Source organism: Cupressus sempervirens, chromosome 6 (assembly GCF_028749045.1).
Source record: "Cupressus sempervirens isolate cs-2001-9-10 chromosome 6, ASM2874904v1, whole genome shotgun sequence".
Classification (NCBI taxonomy): domain Eukaryota; kingdom Viridiplantae; phylum Streptophyta; class Pinopsida; order Cupressales; family Cupressaceae; genus Cupressus; species Cupressus sempervirens.
The window spans coordinates 196,086,228-196,093,204 of NC_143123.1; the positions used below are offsets into that span (position 1 = coordinate 196,086,228).

At 34.3% G+C, this 6,977-nt stretch overlaps 1 pseudogene; it reads left to right on the forward strand.

Annotated features, from left to right (window-relative positions):
* Positions 1–5,429: 5,429 nt before the first annotated feature.
* Positions 5,430–6,424, forward strand: LOC149551910 (lysophospholipid acyltransferase LPEAT2-like; annotated as a pseudogene).
* Positions 6,425–6,977: the final 553 nt, after the last annotated feature.

The window sequence follows — 6,977 nt, forward strand, 5'->3', positions numbered from 1 at the left end:
ACCATGTGATTTAAATTCATCCACAACTTTGTAACTGAAAATTTCTTGATCACATGATTACAGGTGATGATGCAAAGACTATCTGGGTTAACTATCCATTATTTCTTGCAACTTTGCAGTATTATATTTGACTATTTTCTGTCATTTGCAACTATTCAACTATCATTGATCTTAAAGATTGAATAGATGAGATCCATGAAACCTTTCCTTTCTCATTCATTTTGTTATACAAGCCTATCTATTCCACATGTCTGATGGTCATTTTCTTGTATTTGTTAAGCTCTAAGCATCTATGAAGAGCAAGGAAATGCCAAGTGTTGATCACCTGAGATCCAATGGTTCTTGTGAAATATTGAAATTTTTTTTCTAGTATGCTTCTAATATTATGATCCTTCAATGATATGATCACACGATATTCACATAACATCTTGACCTTTCCAAATTAGCATCCTAATCCTATGATATCTCTTGCACATTTTGATCTTATGATAATGCAATCATACAAATAGTTGAAGCATCTCAACTCAAAAATTGGAGGTTTCCAAACTTATGACTTGTCGAGGCATCAAATATATTTTCTTCAACTTTTCCAATCTCACAACTAGGGCATCAATCATATCATTGTAACTCCTCAAAATTTCTTGATCTTAAGATACTATGATCTTGTGATCATTTTGAGTATAACTTCAAAAATAACTAAATGGGACCCAAAATGACAAGTAAGATTTTGAATTTTCTATTGGCCAATGGTGTATAGTCTTTCATTCATTTGACTTTTCTCCATCATGTAACCTATTATGATCGCATTTGAACTATTCATATACTGAATCGATGGTTCTCATTTACTCATCCTCATATTTTTATCTTACGAGTGTTTTGACTTTTCTCTTTAGCATGAATTACTTTCTTTGCTCATTGATCCTTGATCATTAGCAATGTCTGTCATGGAAACTACATCATATTATTGAATCTTTGTCTTCAACATGATTAGGAAAAAATCAATAGAAAATCTAGACCTTCTTCTCATCAAGATGGCACATAAAAAACCCTCCAAAACCTAATCACCTAGCCATGGACTAGTGCATTTCTCATATAATTTCTTGCATCAAGTTAGCTCAAAGGAATGATGAGAAGAAAGGCCATCTTATCAGAAATCTAGACTCAGACTCAAGACATTGGCACTTGATTTTACTTAAGAACTAAAGCCAAAAGATATGAATTGAAACTTGGTCAACATACCCCATGGGTCAAACCTTCCCTCTTTCCCATGTTGACTTTATCCTATCCCACCCTTAGTCAGTGAGATTGTGATCCCAAAAGTAGGAACACTTTCCCACAAAACCTATGACCCAAATCTACTTTCTCATGAAATTTGTAAACTAGATTTTCTTTCCCATGAAAGTAGTTTATAACTCTCCATTTATCCCCTTACCCTTGGCCATTTTGTGTGATTGTGATCCCACTAATTACTAGTTCGTTCCTACTATACCTGTCCCTATAGGAATGCTATAAACTATAAAAACTAAAATCATAGAGAAACATTTTAGTACCTACTCCATGGTCTAGTTTCTAGCATGCCCATACTCATTGTACCACATTAGCCTGATGCTCTAGGCATCCCTGCATAGCCATCACACCATCTAAATTAGAGCTTAGAAATGATAATATATAGTTATAAATTTGAGAGCCATTTCTCCTTTCTAGCCCTTCTAGACCTTCTTATAGGCCCCCTATGGTACCCTACTTCCCTCTTTGTCCCCTATAACCCCCAAGTTTTTTTGTAGCCCTATTATTTTTCAATTTAATGGAAAATTTTAACACTCTTTTAGTCCCTCTGCATCCTCCTACTCACCCCAACTTGTTGTAACTTTCAAGAAGTCATTGAACCTCATCTCCTATCCTTGTCACCTTCTTGAGGGGGCATTACATAGTCTAATCTCTCCTCTTTCTATTCAAGACTGGGGCAACTCTATCTCTTAAAAAAATCTTCTTCATGTCATTTATGTTTGAACTTATTTGAAATAATGTTGTCCTAACGCTATGTCAAATAAGGGAAAAATGTAGATACCTAAATTCAATTATATCACTAAGTAATTTTATTTAGTCATCTTCTAGGACATTATTGATTAAATATTAAATGTTAGATTAATTAATCATCATCCCCTAGTTAATTAATTTATTTAATCTACTATATTCCAATTGATAAAAATAAATGACAAACCAAAGTCTAATTATCAATTAAATTCTTATTCCTCTATTAAATACAATAATTGCACTATACCTATTTAATTTAATCCTAAATTCTCTTTTATTAAATAAATTATTTAATAAATCAATTCCTAAACTCTAACCATCCCTAAACCCTATCATTATCCAAATACAACCCTATCTAATTGCTAAAGCATAACCATCTCTAACATTTTTAGTTTGTAATACATGAAATGGTAAATTGATTTTTTGTTATGAATATTATATAGTTAAGTGAATCATCAATTTATCCTTGAACTTTAAAATAGACCAGTACCTTATCCAATGGGATGTAGAGTCAAAGATTAGCAGATTTGGACCTTTTTAATCAACTTGTGATTAAAATTGTCAACATTAAACTCTAAGTTTCATTCTTATCATAACCTTTTCACAAACCCTAAACCTTATCCATTATAGAAAGAAATTACCTAATTCTTTAAATTAGCATCAATCAATAAGAGATATATAATTTGTGTAAATTGCATTAAATTGAATGAAACTTGTTCATATCAGTCCCAAGATTATGAATATATTAAGGGAAATTCCTTCTTATTAAGATATTTGTAATGCTAATAGAAACTCATAATATAACTCAAAGACAAGCCATGAGTACCAAATGCTCACTTTTTGTATTCAAGTATGCAATAACTGAACTCATTTATATAATCATAGAACAAATGGATGGATTGCAAAATAATACATGATAATGAGAAAATTATACATATAATTGACCTCTACTCTTCATTTTGTAAATCCATATATAGGATTGAAACAAGCTATAGATGAGAGGAGGACACATGTCAAAACAAGAATGGATACAAAAACTTGAAAAATGGGAACAAAAAGGTATGCAGGACATTCTTCCCAAAAGATCGATTTGAAAAAGAAAAGTTGAGATAGTAAGTGAACATTTATATCATGCTTTTGATTTTTCTCCTCTTTGTCTTTCATTGTCCTTCATGAGAAATATCTCAACTACTTCCTATCAGTAGAGCATTAATTTCTCCTACCACCTCCCAAACATAAATTTCCCTTTATATGGGTCACTCTATAGTTTTGACCTCTTGCAAATCCTAAGTTGCTTTGGTCCACCTAGAATCCATAACTGCTTTTGATTCAACAATAAATTTATTTAGATCTATTTCTACCTTAAAAAGGGAATCAACTAACTTATTGTATGGGACATTAGAAGCATCTTCAAAAATTGATACTATAGCCTTCTAAGTTAAAATGGTACCAAAGGAATTGGACCATTCCAACCAATCTATTATTGTGTTTGTAGCATCCAAAATTGATGGTATACATGCTGTATTCACTGAGATAAAACCTTTAATTTTCCTTGTATAATTTGTAACTTCCTAGTGAAGAAACCAATCAATTGTTTTACTATCTCAAGGCCTTCCTTCACTATGATTATTTTATTAGGAAAATGTGGCTTTTTAGCCATTATTACAATTAGTCTCTCCAAGAATTGAGTTTGTGGCCCCCAAAGATTAAATGTGGGTGATAGCCATGAAAGTGCCTCATTGTAAAACTGCTCAACACTTTGTAAAGAAATGAAAAATCTATGAACCTATTGTGATATATTTTTCAAAATTTCAATCATATTGCTCATCAAACTCTTAAGGATAGTTTTCCTTATCTCATCTCCTTTCTGAGTAGATTGAGCATCAATCTTCATCTTCCTAGGTTATATTATTTCCTCTTCCCCCAAATCTTTTGTTTGTGTTGGGCCCTTAGCTATGTTCCTAGCTAGCTATTATTGATCTTTATGTTCTTATCTCTATTTTGTAGCAACTACTTGCTCTGCCTGTACAATTTGCTCCCTAAGTGATGCAACTTCATTTTCAAGTGCTTGGACCTTGGCCTCAAGCTCTATAATTCTTTCCTTGTACACATGGCTCTTTCTAATCTCATCTTCATAGATCTTTCTGACATCAATGTAATCATGTATGGATTTAGAAAGTCTATTCTCCATCTCCTCTATTTTGGCTTCATTCAAAAATGAAAAATGTTTCATGGCTTTAGAAATATCTATGCTAGAGGTTCCCTGTAGAGTCCATACAATCATATTATCTTTTTTAGTGCTTTGTACACCCATTAATTTTAGCTTGTTTGATGATGGATCTGTTGGCGCTCAAAATTGTAGCCCAAATTTTGAGCACCATTGAAGAAATTGAGCCCTATAAACGCTTTTTGATGCACATGTACTCGGATATCAAGTTGAGGCCTAAGAGGTGTTCGATGCTTCTAGCACCTTTCATTCAGCATCCCTAAGTGTTCCATGATGACAGATTGACATTTTGAGCTATTTTGTGAAGTCTTGTTTTGAGTAGTCAGATCTGGAATTTTCACGTAGTGTCAGACATTGATAGGAGGCCTTGTTTGTAAGTGAATATCTCACACCCAAAAAATGTTTTGTGATCCACCACTTTGTGAGTGTCTAGTGTCCATATCCAAGAACCTATGTTTCAGATTTTGAGTCATTTTGAGTTCGTTTGACTAGGTTTTGAATCCCTCAAATTTGGTCAATTACTGTTTTTACACATTTGCAAATTGCACACAATTCTGGGAAGCCTTGTTTGACGTGCTATAACTTTTGACAAGTTGACCAAAATGAGAAAATTCCTTTTGCATTGCATTGTAGATGTCAGAGACTTGTTATGTTTTAAGTTTTAGCTTATGACGAATTACTGGTGTCAGCATTGTAGATTTGTCAGAACCCTTGTTCGAGACATTATAACTCCTAACTCGTGATTGGTAAGATCAAATGGATTGTACCAATATGTTGTCCTCTAAAAATACTTTAAGTGTGCCAATTTTTAGGTCATGGCTAATCCGTCTACACACTTTTCTAGGTCAATTCCATTTGTAAAAATCACTTTTTGTCAGTGTTTCTAGTCTGCAAATTCCAAGTAGCCTACTTTGAGCACTCGCCATTTGCATCTTGATATTCGTCACAAACCCAAATCATAGATTTATATTCTCCTCATGAGAGGGAACCAACACCCTAGTTTTCATTTCCTCATGTGCTCATTTGCCCAGTTTTCAAAGCCAAATCCAAACCAAGTTTATTGCTTCCTGACATGTTTTCTTGCAGGTAATTTTGAGAAGGAAACTTTGACGGTCAATATCTTTTGAGTGAGAATTTTTCATGAGAAAAGATTCGACGAGGTGAAAGTATGTCGAACAGAGAATCAACATGTCTGATTTCGAGGCTTGGTCAGGTGTTTGGGTCAGTTTTCAAAGCCAGTCAAAGGACCTCCTTGCAGCAATTTAACAGTTTGCAAGAAAAGGATGAAATGAGTTTTTAACGATCAGTCAATGAATCAAATTTGATTCTTATTAGTTCAAGATGATGAATAGATTAGTTTGAAGGTTCAGTTGTTCGAAAATGAAATTTTTTTTAGCCTGACCCCCTTTGGGGTCCGATTAGTCCTACCAGATTGATAAGGTGGAGTATCTTCTAGTCATCTTTCCACCAAAAAGTGAAATGTAAAGTCCTGCTTTTTATTTGCAAAGAAGGTTGGTTACTCAATGGCAAAGGTAATAAATGTTGTACAATCAGAACATTCACATGGGGATCTTATTCTTGCTTCTAGAGCATCATAAGTAGGATTGGCATCACCTTCTTCATATCTAGTTGAGATGGTTAAAATGGAAAGATTGTTCAAAGTAGGCATAGAGGATGCAGTTGGTTTTCTTGAGAAATCTACTGCAATGAATCTAGATTCTATTGGGTGTGTCAATTTTGATAGTTTTCTAATTATATTGGGCATGCTGAGAACTGCTTTTGCTGAGCAGATATTTTGCTTCTTTGATGTAGAAACCCATCATTTAATTAAGTTCCTATATGGTCCAATGTCACTCTTGAAACAACCAAGATTTCCTCTTGTTTATTAGTTTACATTTAAATATTGACATAAATAACAACAATTTTCTCCTGAAGGAAGAGGTTGAACAAATGGTGGAACTAGTCTTCTCATATATTTCTAATAACAATGTATGTCAAAAATTTTAAGTTTTTAATGTTGAAGGTGAAAAGGAGCAATCCATGCATACCAAAGGTGAAGACTCATGCCAAGAAAGAAGGGGCATCTCATGCACAAATGCAGACCTAAATGAATCCCACATCCAAGCAATCAAATCCACCATAGAAGCCGCTAGGATAGAATGAAGATGTTGCGTGAGCAACAAGAAGCAGATCATAAAGAAAAGAAAGCAGCTAGTTTAGAAGTCATTTGAAACATGGAAAGATGACTCATGTCAAACAAGTTGGAGGTGGTAGGAATAGTGGAGGAGATCTATGCCATTATGAAGAGCATCATAGATTCATGCCAAATAGAAGTCGCAGGTAAAGTACGACTCCACGCATTTTAAAAGAGAAAGTTGTCCATATTAATGAGCAAACTCTAGCCTACGAATGAAGGGAAGATCCATGCATGTCTAGTGGAAGGCGATAAATACTGAGTTGCCCATAGTCTAGAGAGGGGGTGGAAAAGTCCTACTAGTTGCCATAGCAGGGGCCAACCATGGAAGACACCCACTCAAAACAAAGCTCCATGCCTTGGAAGGAACAAAGAAGCCCCCTGCGCAGATATGGAAAGCCCATGCATAGACAATGCTTGTTACATGAAAGCCAAAGGCATGGAAATGAAGTACCCATGCACCAAAAAAGGCTTCACATGAGGAGAACCTACCATATGTAAAGGAAGCCTGCATTAGTAAGG